Here is a 15,669-nt window from a genome sequence, read left to right on the forward strand (position 1 = left end):
GACAGAGTACAGAAGGAACCACTGCCACTACCGCTAGGGCGGACGCGATCCAGACAGACAGATGGAGCAACCAGTAGCAACCGCTGCTCTGGCTTGCATCCCTAAGAGAGAGAGTACAGAAGGAACCACCGCCACTACCGCTAAGGCGAATGCGATCCCAACAGACAGAACGATTTCCTGTCGACTGCCGTTGGCGACAAGACAATCACAACAGATAGACAGCACAAAGCAAAACAGATAATACAACCTTACTACCAGAGGCGTAGCTAGGGTTTTCAGCGCCCGGGGACAAAGACTATTAATGCGCCCCCTAAGGTGAAGGGTCGTGACCAAATGTGGGCGTGGTTATGGGTACTCCACATTTGGTCACGCCCCTTCAAATGTACATGGAGGTTAGCAGGCTCACGCTCACCCACCCTCCCTCAGTATGTACCTTCCAGCATGTTCCAAGACAAATTCAGCAATCATGAGCCCCCCACCCCCATCAAGACAAATTCCGCAATCATGAGCAAACATGAGGCCCCCAACAAGACAAATTTAGCAATCCTGAGGCCCCCAACAAGACAAATTCAGCAATCATGAGGCCCCTAACAAGACAAATTCAGCAATCATGAGGCCCCTAACAAGACAAATTCAGCGATCTTGAGGCCCCCAACAAATCATGAGGCCCCCAACAAGACAAATTCAGTAACCATGAGGCCCCCAACAAGACAAATTCAGCAGTCATGAGGCACATAAATAGACAGCATTTCACATAAATAGGCAGAATGTCCCCTTAATATGGTAGACACCTCTCACCTGGCAGCAGTTCCCCAAAATACACTCAATCTGACAGCAATGCTTGCCCAAAAATAGGTAGCCCCAGGTCTATAGGTGTCCCCAGAATAGGTGGCCAGCAGTATAGATGTCCCCAGAACAGGTAGCCAGGGGTAGAGATGTCCACAGAACAGGTAGCCAGGGGTATATGTGCCCAGTATATGTAGGCAGGGGTATGTGTCCCCAGTATATGTAGCTAGAGGTATATGTGCCCAGTATATGTAGCCAGGGGTATAAATGCCCAGTATATGTAGCCAGGGGTATATGTACCCAGTATATGTAGTTAGGAGTATATGTGCCCAGTATATGTAGGCAGGGGTATATGTGCCCAGAGTAGGTAGCCAGGGGTATATGTGCCCAGAGTAGGTAGCCAGGGGTATATGTGCCCAGAGTAGGTAGCCAGGGGTATATGCCCAGTATATGTAGGCAGGGGTATATGTGCCCAGAGTAGGTAGCCAGGGGTATATGTGCCCAGAGTAGGTAGCCAGGGGTATATGTGCCCAGAGTAGGTAGCCAGGGGTATATGTGCCCAGAGTAGGTAGCCAGGGGTATATGCCCAGTATATGTAGGCAGGGGTATATGTGCCAAGAGTAGGTAGCCAGGGGTATATGTGCCCAGAGTAGGTTGCCAGGGGTATATGTGCCCAGAGTAGGTAGCCAGGGGTATATGTGCCCAGAGTAGGTAGCCAGGGGTATATGCCCAGTATATGTAGGCAGGGGTATATGTGCCCAGAGTAGGTAGCCAGGGGTATATGTGCCCAGAGTAGGTAGCCAGGGGTATATGTGCCCAGAGTAGGTAGCCAGGGGTATATGTGCCCAGAGTAGGTAGCCAGGGATATATGTCCAGTATATGTAGGCAGGGGTATATATGCCCAGAGTAGGTAGCCAGGGGTATATGTGCCCAGAGTAGGTAGGCAGGGGTATATGTGCCCAGAGTAGGTAGCCAGGGGTATATGTGCCCAGAGTAGGTAGCCAGGGATATATGTCCAGTATATGTAGCCAGGGGTATATGTGCCCAGAGTAGGTAGCCAGGTCAGGTGTCCCCCTCCCCAGCAGGAGGGGAGCAGCGCAGAGAAGAGCTGCTCTCCCTTCCTCGCTGTCCCCTCCAATGTCCGGGTGGCTCAGGCTGGCAGCGGCGGGCGGAACTTACCTCCGTCTTGTCGCAGCGCCGGATGGATCTGCCGCTACTCTGGTCTGGTCCAGACCAGAGCAGCGGCTGCGCACTCGAACTTCCGGCCGGCGCTGGAGCGAGACGGAGGTGAGTTCCGCCCGCCGCTGCCAGGCCAGCCACCCGGACATTGGAGGGGACAGCGAGGGAGAGAGAGAGCACCTACGGTGAGGGAAGGAGGGGGGATATGGCCCCCCTTCCCCACCGTCTGCACAGCTCTCCCTCTTCTCTGCGCTGCTCCCCTCCCCTCCGCCGCAAAAAAAAAAAACCCGCAGCTCAGCCAGGCTGAGGGCGCCCTCGGGGACCAGGCGCCCCGGGGCACTTGTCCTACCCCGACCCCCCCTAGCTCCGCGCCTGCTTACTACGCTAAATAGGAGTGCAAGGAGCACTCCCAAGGGTAACTACTCTAAGCTAGCAATAATACCCTACTATGAGCAGAGGGCTGAGACTTCCAGGCAAGTTAGCAGGAACAAACCATCATGACCAGCCAGGGATTCTGGGAGAAAACGGTATTTATACTGCAAGCCATCAAAGGAAGCAGCTAAGCAATTTGCATGCCAAGAGGATGCAAATTCCTCACCAGAACAGCAGCTCAGCAAGGACCTGCAACGCTCAGAACTACAAAAAGGTCAAAAAGCTGTCTGCCTGTGCAGACACCAGAGCAGATCATTACAACGGGAAGGCAAGGAAAAATATGTGTGGCCAGGCCTGTTGGGCCTGTCAGCGAAAGTGAAACTAGCTGGCTGCGGGGGACTGGAGGATCTGTGAGTGACTGCGAAAGCATGGGGCGGCTGCAGGGGGCTGGTAGAAGCCCCAGGAAAGTAAAACTGTTTTTTTTATTCCTGGCTTAAGTGTCCCTTTATCTACAGAGGAGGTAACTTAAGGAATAAAGAGATAACTCTCTCACTGTGTGGAGGTAGGTTTTCTCTTGCCTTATCTCCAGCGTTATCTTAGTGAATTGAGGCCATTGTCTGTTTACAAATTACAAGTTTCCAAAGTGTAGTTTATCGTACCCTGAAAGCTGGCATTGCATTTTATTCAAACTGCTTTTTATTATATATTAACATCTTCTAATGAGCTTTTCTGAACTGTGTGTGTGCCTGAAGTACAGAGAGTTCCTTTTCGCTTGTTAGGCTGTGTTTACACAGCTTGTAACAACATTGGAATGTAAACAAAGATACTGTTATCTACAGTTTGGATGCGGATTGAAGCTGAATAGCAGGACAAAGTGCTTTTGTTTAACCATTTCAGTGATGTTCTGATATAATTTTTTTCTGGGATAGTAGCTTTCAAGCTGTGAGGAATCTTTTAGAGCAAAGTAGAAATGCTGGTTTTCAGACCACTTTAATAAAGCTACCATTTATAGTCCAAAGGTGTTTTTTCCATGTTGATTTTTGAAATGCCTTCTCAAAACCATAATTGATTTTCGGTAGAATGATTTGATTGAGAAACATGATGGTCAGCATAAAAACAATTATTAACTTCTTTTTGCTCTCTAATAAACTTGGTAGATTCACTCTCTTCTGTCGATTCCATTAAGTTCTTCATTTTACCTTCACCTTGTGACCATAAAGTGAAACATGATCAATGTACTGATAGTGTTTGAAAGCTAGCCCTGTAACTATTTCTTTGCTAATGACTATAAAAAGTATGCCATATTCAGTACAGCAATTTTTTTTATCATGCAAGTGCACCAACATGGCCACCATGATTTTATTTGTGATGGAAGATGATCCATATAGTTGCATGATCACAAAGTAAAACAAGTACAACCATTAAAGGACCACTATAGCGAAAAAATGAAAAATTTAAAATATGTGTAAATATATACAAAAAAGTTGTAGCAGTAGGGTATTGTACCGTGTTAGCCATCAGTAAAAGCAAGAAGTTTTAAATCAGAATGATACCATTTATTGGCTAACTAAAAATGAATAAAATAAGCAAGCTTTCGGCCTTGCAGCCTTCTTCTGGCTTATATCCTGTTAGTTTGCAAACTGGTGGTACAGACAGCTTATATACATGCAACATCAAAAGGGAAAACAGATATTTTTTTCAAGCATAAATACATGTCATTAAGATGCCTTAATTCACACAGACCATCGACCTGGGGTTAGAGATTGTGAGCCAAGATAAGAATCCTTGTTTACTCCCTGCTCACATACCTGGGAGTTGGACTGACACAGAGGTATCGTAAATTCTTAGTTCACAAGTTCAGCTATAATGGCTGAGAAAAGTTCAATTGTCATCAGTCTCATACCAATATAGAAAGTTGTTGTCCTTATTCAAACCCTTCTGCACAGCTTTGAACCAATTTATACATTTTGTTTCTGCTATTAATCGATCATTTGACGTTTTGAAGCCACCTTTCAGGGCAGTGACACGAAGATCATCCATGCTGTGTCCGTTGGACCGAAAGTGTGTAGCAACTGGGAGCCCAGATTTGGTATCTTTAATAGTGTGCCTGTGTCCATTCATACGTTTGCGCAGATTTTGTCCAGTTTCTCCCACGTACATAACATTGGGGCATTTAGCACACATGATCAGATACACCAGATTGGTGGAACCACAGGAAAATGTACCTTGTACTCTGTACTCCTGTTGTGAACCTGGTATCGTTACCCTGTCAGTGGAGTAAATGTGTCCTCAAGTCCCACATATTTTTTGTCGGCAGGATGATGTTCCGTTTTGTTGAGGCCTATTCAAAGAACTCCTGACAATCATCTGTTTTAGATTGTGTGGTTGCCGATATGACAAGAGTGGAGGTTTTGGGAATATCGTTCTCAGTCTGTGATCCTTGTGTAAAATGGGATGTAGTTCCTTAGCAATCCTCCTTAAGATTTCCAGGTGTGGGTTGTAGGTGACAACCAAAGGGACACGTTCCTCTTTCTGGTTTTACTTATATTTCAGGAGTTCAGTCCTGGGGATGTTGCTGGCTTTCCTGATTTGGGCCTCAGCCATAGGAGGACTGTAACCTTGTTTAATGAAAGTGTTCTTAAGGCGATCCAGGTGCTTGTCTCTGTCCATCCTGTCAGAACAAATCCGGTTGTACCTTATTGCTTGGCTGTAAATTATAGAGTTCTTAATGTGCTTAGGATGAAAACTGTCATATCTTAGGTGTGTGGGACGGTCTGTAGGTTTGCGATACACAGAGGTTTGTATGTTGTTACCCCTGATGTATATGGTGGGCTCCTTCATCAGATCATCTGAATAATCAGTGGAATCTAAAACATTAACATTCAAATATATTGAGGCAGATTACTTAATGTGAATATAAAGTTTAGATTTAAACCTTCCTAAATATGAGTTCAGAAATTTGAAACGCATAAAAATCTGGCTAAAGTGGGGCAGTTTAATCACTCAACTGTAATGATTGGTGTAGCACACAGACGTCTGATTATTGTGTGATCTGCAGAATCACCAATAATACAGACTCTATACTCAATTATGTGGTGATCTGCAGTATCACCAATAATACAAGTATAGAAGGCTAAGAAACAGAGGTGTAAAGTGTTTGGTGCAACAGTAGATAAATAATAGACCTCACCAGTGGAGCTGGTAAAGTACTATCATTCACAGGAGCTGTATAACTTAAAGTAAACCTCACCAGAGGAGCTGGTGGGTATTTAGTCAAAAGAGCACCTCACCAGTGGCAAGGGCCCACTGGTGAGTCGAGAGGTCAGACAGGCAAGGTTTGGCAACTGAGAGGCGAATACAGTACAGAAACGTGAGGCAGAGGAATAGTGAGTTATCAGGCAGAGGTTCAGCAACTAAGGTCAGATAGGCGGAAGTACAGAATCGATAAGCAATAGCAAGGTCAGAGTCTAGCCAGAATCATACACAGGTAATCAGTAATACAATATAACAATAGTCCTAGTCTTGTGTGAAATCCGGATACTAGTCCAAGATCTGAGCGCTAACACGAGTGTATTCGCAACAGCAGACAAATTGCAAGTGACCAGTGAAGGCTTAAGAAGCCGAGGAGAGCTCACAGCCGCGCCCCTTACCAATCAGCCAATCCGAGCAGCATGAGTAACCTCTGACGTCAGCCAACCGGCAGGTCAGCTGACGCGCCTTCTTCCAGCATAAAGGTCCTGTCTCAGCGCGCGCCCACGCGATACAGCGACCCTATGAGCATGAGACAGTATCGTTCCCGGCGTGCTAGACGCCGATGGAACGGATGAGGCCTGTGAACAGGGAACAAAGGCGGCTGCGGGTATACCCTGCGTGTCCGCAGCTGCCAAAGTTGCAGATGTTACATCAACATTGGAACACAGCACCACTATAAACAATCGAAAATAAGAATTTAAAAGAATTTAGAAATTTGGTGGGGAGAGTTATCACAAAGACCAAGCTATCTATGAGGAATATAAACACGGCTTAGAAAATCTAGGTCAGTATTGAGATCCTTTGTGTTAAAGTGGTCTGAAACTCTGACATAACATTCAATAAAAATGTGTTTTCCTACTATTTATTACTCATACAATTATCATATTTGTTTTGGTACATACGTAATATTGGCCTCAATTCACTAATCTTATCTCCTGTCTTTAATAACGTTTCTAGAGTTATCACCATGGTGATGAGGCATGTCGTATTCAGGAAACATTTTATCTCAGGCAAACCTAAAGTTAACTTTTCTGTCCTTAAGTTAACTCTCCAATCCTTAAAATAAGTCCAGAATTCTAAAGTTAAAGACAGGCTGTGTTAATTAACTGCATGTGAAAATAACTACAGAGGAGGTAACAACTACAGAGGTGGTAGCTTAAAGGGAGACTTAAGCCAGGAATAAAACATCAGTTATACTTGCTTGGGGCTTCAACCAGCCCCCTGCAGCCCTCCCGTTCCCTTGCAGTCACTCACGGAGCCTCCGGTCCCCCACCGACAGCTAGTTTCGTTTTTGCTGACAGGCCCTGACAGGGAGTCGGCGGGCTTTCTGTGCCTGCGCAGGCCTGGCCACGTGTATCCTTCTTCATGTTGCCATCCACAATAGCGTCCTGCACAGGAGCAGGACGCTACTGTGGACGGGTGTAACGATTGTGGAATTATTTCCGTGGCCAGCGCGCAAGATGCGTTCTGACACTGCGGAAATCCCCCACAAGCGTATAAAATAACAGAACCCAGCTGTGGTGCAATGCACCTGTAGAGGGGAATTCCCACCTGCAGATGGAGCTGTGGAGTGCAGAGGAACACAGTCTCTGCACTGCCACAGATGCTAGATGGGAATTGTACGAGTTGAAGCAATGCAGGGCAAGATAGCACTTAGAGAAAGCGAGAGCACAGGGACAGAATGTATGCGTGTCCACCAATCCAGTCGCCACCCGGCGACGGTGAACACACAACAACGAAAACCAAGTGGGAACACAATCGCAAGAGTGGCGATTGCCAATAGTGACACAAGACCGACTAAAGACAGAGCACAAGTGTAGCAAGAAAGACACAGCAAATAACAATGATCAGAACGCCAAATAAATATAACAAACGCACTCGCTAAGCACGAAAAGCGCAACAGCGACAAAGCACGCTAATGGTGCGGTCTCCGCACGAGAAGCGCAACAGAGACAAAAATGCGCCAACCCTAACTAACCAATGAAACACGAAAATAAATAGAGAACGCGAACGCTTGCTAAACGGTTACTTCACCGAGCCTACAGCAAGCGTTCGTTCCAGACAAGACAGGCAGAAGGAGCAACCAGTAGCAACCAAAGCTCTGGCCTACACTCCCAGACAGAGTACAGAAGGAACCACTGCCACTACCGCTAGGGCGGACGCGATCCAGACAGACAGATGGAGCAACCAGTAGCAACCGCTGCTCTGGCTTGCATCCCTAAGAGAGAGAGTACAGAAGGAACCACCGCCACTACCGCTAAGGCGAATGCGATCCCAACAGACAGAACGATTTCCTGTCGACTGCCGTTGGCGACAAGACAATCGCAACAGATAGACAGCACAAAGCAAAACAGATAATACAACCTTACTACCAGAGGCGTAGCTAGGGTTTTCAGCGCCCGGGGACAAAGACTATTAATGCGCCCCCTAAGGTGAAGGGTCGTGACCAAATGTGGGCGTGGTTATGGGTACTCCACATTTGGTCACGCCCCTTCAAAGGTACATGGAGGTTAGCAGGCTCACGCTCACCCACCCTCCCTCAGTATGTACCTTCCAGCATGTTCCAAGACAAATTCAGCAATCATGAGCCCCCCACCCCCATCAAGACAAATTCCGCAATCATGAGCAAACATGAGGCCCCCAACAAGACAAATTTAGCAATCCTGAGGCCCCCAACAAGACAAATTCAGCAATCATGAGGCCCCTAACAAGACAAATTCAGCAATCATGAGGCCCCTAACAAGACAAATTCAGCGATCTTGAGGCCCCCAACAAATCATGAGGCCCCCAACAAGACAAATTCAGTAACCATGAGGCCCCCAACAAGACAAATTCAGCAGTCATGAGGCATATAAATAGACAGCATTTCACATAAATAGGCAGAATGTCCCCTTAATATGGTAGACACCTCTCACCTGGCAGCAGTTCCCCAAAATACACTCAATCTGACAGCAATGCTTGCCCAAAAATAGGTAGCCCCAGGTCTATAGGTGTCCCCAGAATAGGTGGCCAGCAGTATAGATGTCCCCAGAACAGGTAGCCAGGGGTAGAGATGTCCACAGAACAGGTAGCCAGGGGTATATGTGCCCAGTATATGTAGGCAGGGGTATGTGTCCCCAGTATATGTAGCCAGAGGTATATGTGCCCAGTATATGTAGCCAGGGGTATAAATGCCCAGTATATGTAGCCAGGGGTATATGTACCCAGTATATGTAGTTAGGGGTATATGTGCCCTGTATATGTAGGCAGGGGTATATGTGCCCAGAGTAGGTAGCCAGGGGTATATGTGCCCAGAGTAGGTAGCCAGGGGTATATGTGCCCAGAGTAGGTAGCCAGGGGTATATGCCCAGTATATGTAGGCAGGGGTATATGTGCCCAGAGTAGGTAGCCAGGGGTATATGTGCCCAGAGTAGGTAGCCAGGGGTATATGTGCCCAGAGTAGGTAGCCAGGGGTATATGTGCCCAGAGTAGGTAGCCAGGGGTATATGCCCAGTATATGTAGGCAGGGGTATATGTGCCCAGAGTAGGTAGCCAGGGGTATATGTGCCCAGAGTAGGTAGCCAGGGGTATATGTGCCCAGAGTAGGTAGCCAGGGGTATATGTGCCCAGAGTAGGTAGCCAGGGATATATGTCCAGTATATGTAGGCAGGGGTATATATGCCCAGAGTAGGTAGCCAGGGGTATATGTGCCCAGAGTAGGTAGGCAGGGGTATATGTGCCCAGAGTAGGTAGCCAGGGGTATATGTGCCCAGAGTAGGTAGCCAGGGATATATGTCCAGTATATGTAGCCAGGGGTATATGTGCCCAGAGTAGGTAGCCAGGTCAGGTGTCCCCCTCCCCAGCAGGAGGGGAGCAGCGCAGAGAAGAGCTGCTCTCCCTTCCTCGCTGTCCCCTCCAATGTCCGGGTGGCTCAGGCTGGCAGCGGCGGGCGGAACTTACCTCCGTCTTGTCGCAGCGCCGGATGGATCTGCCGCTACTCTGGTCTGGTCCAGACCAGAGCAGCGGCTGCGCACTCGAACTTCCGGCCGGCGCTGGAGCGAGACGGAGGTGAGTTCCGCCCGCCGCTGCCAGGCCAGCCACCCGGACATTGGAGGGGACAGCGAGGGAGAGAGAGAGCACCTACGGTGAGGGAAGGAGGGGGGATATGGCCCCCCTTCCCCACCGTCTGCACAGCTCTCCCTCTTCTCTGCGCTGCTCCCCTCCCCTCCGCCGCAAAAAAAAAAAAACCCGCAGCTCAGCCAGGCTGAGGGCGCCCTCGGGGACCAGGCGCCCCGGGGCACTTGTCCTACCCCGACCCCCCCTAGCTCCGCGCCTGCTTACTACGCTAAATAGGAGTGCAAGGAGCACTCCCAAGGGTAACTACTCTAAGCTAGCAATAATACCCTACTATGAGCAGAGGGCTGAGACTTCCAGGCAAGTTAGCAGGAACAAACCATCATGACCAGCCAGGGATTCTGGGAGAAAACGGTATTTATACTGCAAGCCATCAAAGGAAGCAGCTAAGCAATTTGCATGCCAAGAGGATGCAAATTCCTCACCAGAACAGCAGCTCAGCAAGGACCTGCAACGCTCAGAACTACAAAAAGGTCAAAAAGCTGTCTGCCTGTGCAGACACCAGAGCAGATCATTACAACGGGAAGGCAAGGAAAAATATGTGTGGCCAGGCCTGTTGGGCCTGTCAGCGAAAGTGAAACTAGCTGGCTGCGGGGGACTGGAGGATCTGTGAGTGACTGCGAAAGCATGGGGCGGCTGCAGGGGGCTGGTAGAAGCCCCAGGAAAGTAAAACTGTTTTTTTTATTCCTGGCTTAAGTGTCCCTTTATCTACAGAGGAGGTAACTTAAGGAATAAAGAGATAACTCTCTCACTGTGTGGAGGTAGGTTTTCTCTTGCCTTATCTCCAGCGTTATCTTAGTGAATTGAGGCCATTGTCTGTTTACAAATTACAAGTTTCCAAAGTGTAGTTTATCGTACCCTGAAAGCTGGCATTGCATTTTATTCAAACTGCTTTTTATTATATATTAACATCTTCTAATGAGCTTTTCTGAACTGTGTGTGTGCCTGAAGTACAGAGAGTTCCTTTTCGCTTGTTAGGCTGTGTTTACACAGCTTGTAACAACATTGGAATGTAAACAAAGATACTGTTATCTACAGTTTGGATGCGGATTGAAGCTGAATAGCAGGACAAAGTGCTTTTGTTTAACCATTTCAGTGATGTTCTGATATAATTTTTTTCTGGGATAGTAGCTTTCAAGCTGTGAGGAATCTTTTAGAGCAAAGTAGAAATGCTGGTTTTCAGACCACTTTAATAAAGCTACCATTTATAGTCCAAAGGTGTTTTTTCCATGTTGATTTTTGAAATGCCTTCTCAAAACCATAATTGATTTTCGGTAGAATGATTTGATTGAGAAACATGATGGTCAGCATAAAAACAATTATTAACTTCTTTTTGCTCTCTAATAAACTTGGTAGATTCACTCTCTTCTGTCGATTCCATTAAGTTCTTCATTTTACCTTCACCTTGTGACCATAAAGTGAAACATGATCAATGTACTGATAGTGTTTGAAAGCTAGCCCTGTAACTATTTCTTTGCTAATGACTATAAAAAGTATGCCATATTCAGTACAGCAATTTTTTTTATCATGCAAGTGCACCAACATGGCCACCATGATTTTATTTGTGATGGAAGATGATCCATATAGTTGCATGATCACAAAGTAAAACAAGTACAACCATTAAAGGACCACTATAGCGAAAAAATGAAAAATTTAAAATATGTGTAAATATATACAAAAAAGTTGTAGCAGTAGGGTATTGTACCGTGTTAGCCATCAGTAAAAGCAAGAAGTTTTAAATCAGAATGATACCATTTATTGGCTAACTAAAAATGAATAAAATAAGCAAGCTTTCGGCCTTGCAGCCTTCTTCTGGCTTATATCCTGTTAGTTTGCAAACTGGTGGTACAGACAGCTTATATACATGCAACATCAAAAGGGAAAACAGATATTTTTTTCAAGCATAAATACATGTCATTAAGATGCCTTAATTCACACAGACCATCGACCTGGGGTTAGAGATTGTGAGCCAAGATAAGAATCCTTGTTTACTCCCTGCTCACATACCTGGGAGTTGGACTGACACAGAGGTATCGTAAATTCTTAGTTCACAAGTTCAGCTATAATGGCTGAGAAAAGTTCAATTGTCATCAGTCTCATACCAATATAGAAAGTTGTTGTCCTTATTCAAACCCTTCTGCACAGCTTTGAACCAATTTATACATTTTGTTTCTGCTATTAATCGATCATTTGACGTTTTGAAGCCACCTTTCAGGGCAGTGACACGAAGATCATCCATGCTGTGTCCGTTGGACCGAAAGTGTGTAGCAACTGGGAGCCCAGATTTGGTATCTTTAATAGTGTGCCTGTGTCCATTCATACGTTTGCGCAGATTTTGTCCAGTTTCTCCCACGTACATAACATTGGGGCATTTAGCACACATGATCAGATACACCAGATTGGTGGAACCACAGGAAAATGTACCTTGTACTCTGTACTCCTGTTGTGAACCTGGTATCGTTACCCTGTCAGTGGAGTAAATGTGTCCTCAAGTCCCACATATTTTTTGTCGGCAGGATGATGTTCCGTTTTGTTGAGGCCTATTCAAAGAACTCCTGACAATCATCTGTTTTAGATTGTGTGGTTGCCGATATGACAAGAGTGGAGGTTTTGGGAATATCGTTCTCAGTCTGTGATCCTTGTGTAAAATGGGATGTAGTTCCTTAGCAATCCTCCTTAAGATTTCCAGGTGTGGGTTGTAGGTGACAACCAAAGGGACACGTTCCTCTTTCTGGTTTTACTTATATTTCAGGAGTTCAGTCCTGGGGATGTTGCTGGCTTTCCTGATTTGGGCCTCAGCCATAGGAGGACTGTAACCTTGTTTAATGAAAGTGTTCTTAAGGCGATCCAGGTGCTTGTCTCTGTCCATCCTGTCAGAACAAATCCGGTTGTACCTTATTGCTTGGCTGTAAATTATAGAGTTCTTAATGTGCTTAGGATGAAAACTGTCATATCTTAGGTGTGTGGGACGGTCTGTAGGTTTGCGATACACAGAGGTTTGTATGTTGTTACCCCTGATGTATATGGTGGGCTCCTTCATCAGATCATCTGAATAATCAGTGGAATCTAAAACATTAACATTCAAATATATTGAGGCAGATTACTTAATGTGAATATAAAGTTTAGATTTAAACCTTCCTAAATATGAGTTCAGAAATTTGAAACGCATAAAAATCTGGCTAAAGTGGGGCAGTTTAATCACTCAACTGTAATGATTGGTGTAGCACACAGACGTCTGATTATTGTGTGATCTGCAGAATCACCAATAATACAGACTCTATACTCAATTATGTGGTGATCTGCAGTATCACCAATAATACAAGTATAGAAGGCTAAGAAACAGAGGTGTAAAGTGTTTGGTGCAACAGTAGATAAATAATAGACCTCACCAGTGGAGCTGGTAAAGTACTATCATTCACAGGAGCTGTATAACTTAAAGTAAACCTCACCAGAGGAGCTGGTGGGTATTTAGTCAAAAGAGCACCTCACCAGTGGCAAGGGCCCACTGGTGAGTCGAGAGGTCAGACAGGCAAGGTTTGGCAACTAAGAGGCGAATACAGTACAGAAACGTGAGGCAGAGGAATAGTGAGTTATCAGGCAGAGGTTCAGCAACTAAGGTCAGATAGGCGGAAGTACAGAATCGATAAGCAATAGCAAGGTCAGAGTCTAGCCAGAATCATACACAGGTAATCAGTAATACAATATAACAATAGTCCTAGTCTTGTGTGAAATCCGGATACTAGTCCAAGATCTGAGCGCTAACACGAGTGTATTCGCAACAGCAGACAAATTGCAAGTGACCAGTGAAGGCTTAAGAAGCCGAGGAGAGCTCACAGCCGCGCCCCTTACCAATCAGCCAATCCGAGCAGCATGAGTAACCTCTGACGTCAGCCAACCGGCAGGTCAGCTGACGCGCCTTCTTCCAGCATAAAGGTCCTGTCTCAGCGCGCGCCCACGCGATACAGCGACCCTATGAGCATGAGACAGTATCGTTCCCGGCGTGCTAGACGCCGATGGAACGGATGAGGCCTGTGAACAGGGAACAAAGGCGGCTGCGGGTATACCCTGCGTGTCCGCAGCTGCCAAAGTTGCAGATGTTACATCAACATTGGAACACAGCACCACTATAAACAATCGAAAATAAGAATTTAAAAGAATTTAGAAATTTGGTGGGGAGAGTTATCACAAAGACCAAGCTATCTATGAGGAATATAAACAGGGCTTAGAAAATCTAGGTCAGTATTGAGATCCTTTGTGTTAAAGTGGTCTGAAACTCTGACATAACATTCAATAAAAATGTGTTTTCCTACTATTTATTACTCATACAATTATCATATTTGTTTTGGTACATACGTAATATTGGCCTCAATTCACTAAGCTTATCTCCTGTCTTTAATAACGTTTCTAGAGTTATCACCATGGTGATGAGGCATGTCGTATTCAGGAAACATTTTATCTCAGGCAAACCTAAAGTTAACTTTTCTGTCCTTAAGTTAACTCTCCAATCCTTAAAATAAGTCCAGAATTCTAAAGTTAAAGACAGGCTGTGTTAATTAACTGCATGTGAAAATAACTACAGAGGAGGTAACAACTACAGAGGTGGTAGCTTAAAGGGAGACTTAAGCCAGGAATAAAACATCAGTTATACTTGCTTGGGGCTTCAACCAGCCCCCTGCAGCCCTCCCGTTCCCTTGCAGTCACTCACGGAGCCTCCGGTCCCCCACCGACAGCTAGTTTCGTTTTTGCTGACAGGCCCTGACAGGGAGTCGGCGGGCTTTCTGTGCCTGCGCAGGCCTGGCCACGTGTATCCTTCTTCATGTTGCCATCCACAATAGCGTCCTGCACAGGAGCAGGACGCTACTGTGGACGGGTGTAACGATTGTGGAATTATTTCCGTGGCCAGCGCGCAAGATGCGTTCTGACACTGCGGAAATCCCCCACAAGCGTATAAAATAACAGAACCCAGCTGTGGTGCAATGCACCTGTAGAGGGGAATTCCCACCTGCAGATGGAGCTGTGGAGTGCAGAGGAACACAGTCTCTGCACTGCCACAGATGCTAGATGGGAATTGTACGAGTTGAAGCAATGCAGGGCAAGATAGCACTTAGAGAAAGCGAGAGCACAGGGACAGAATGTATGCGTGTCCACCAATCCAGTCGCCACCCGGCGACGGTGAACACACAACAACGAAAACCAAGTGGGAACACAATCGCAAGAGTGGCGATTGCCAATAGTGACACAAGACCGACTAAAGACAGAGCACAAGTGTAGCAAGAAAGACACAGCAAATAACAATGATCAGAACGCCAAATAAATATAACAAACGCACTCGCTAAGCACGAAAAGCGCAACAGCGACAAAGCACGCTAATGGTGCGGTCTCCGCACGAGAAGCGCAACAGAGACAAAAATGCGCCAACCCTAACTAACCAATGAAACACGAAAATAAATAGAGAACGCGAACGCTTGCTAAACGGTTACTTCACCGAGCCTACAGCAAGCGTTCGTTCCAGACAAGACAGGCAGAAGGAGCAACCAGTAGCAACCAAAGCTCTGGCCTACACTCCCAGACAGAGTACAGAAGGAACCACTGCCACTACCGCTAGGGCGGACGCGATCCAGACAGACAGATGGAGCAACCAGTAGCAACCGCTGCTCTGGCTTGCATCCCTAAGAGAGAGAGTACAGAAGGAACCACCGCCACTACCGCTAAGGCGAATGCGATCCCAACAGACAGAACGATTTCCTGTCGACTGCCGTTGGCGACAAGACAATCGCAACAGATAGACAGCACAAAGCAAAACAGATAATACAACCTTACTACCAGAGGCGTAGCTAGGGTTTTCAGCGCCCAGGGACAAAGACTATTAATGCGCCCCCTAAGGTGAAGGGTCGTGACCAAATGTGGGCGTGGTTATGGGTACTCCACATTTGGTCACGCCCCTTCAAATGTACATGGAGGTTAGCA

Source organism: Hyperolius riggenbachi, chromosome 5 (assembly GCF_040937935.1).
Source record: "Hyperolius riggenbachi isolate aHypRig1 chromosome 5, aHypRig1.pri, whole genome shotgun sequence".
Lineage (NCBI taxonomy): Eukaryota > Metazoa > Chordata > Amphibia > Anura > Hyperoliidae > Hyperolius > Hyperolius riggenbachi.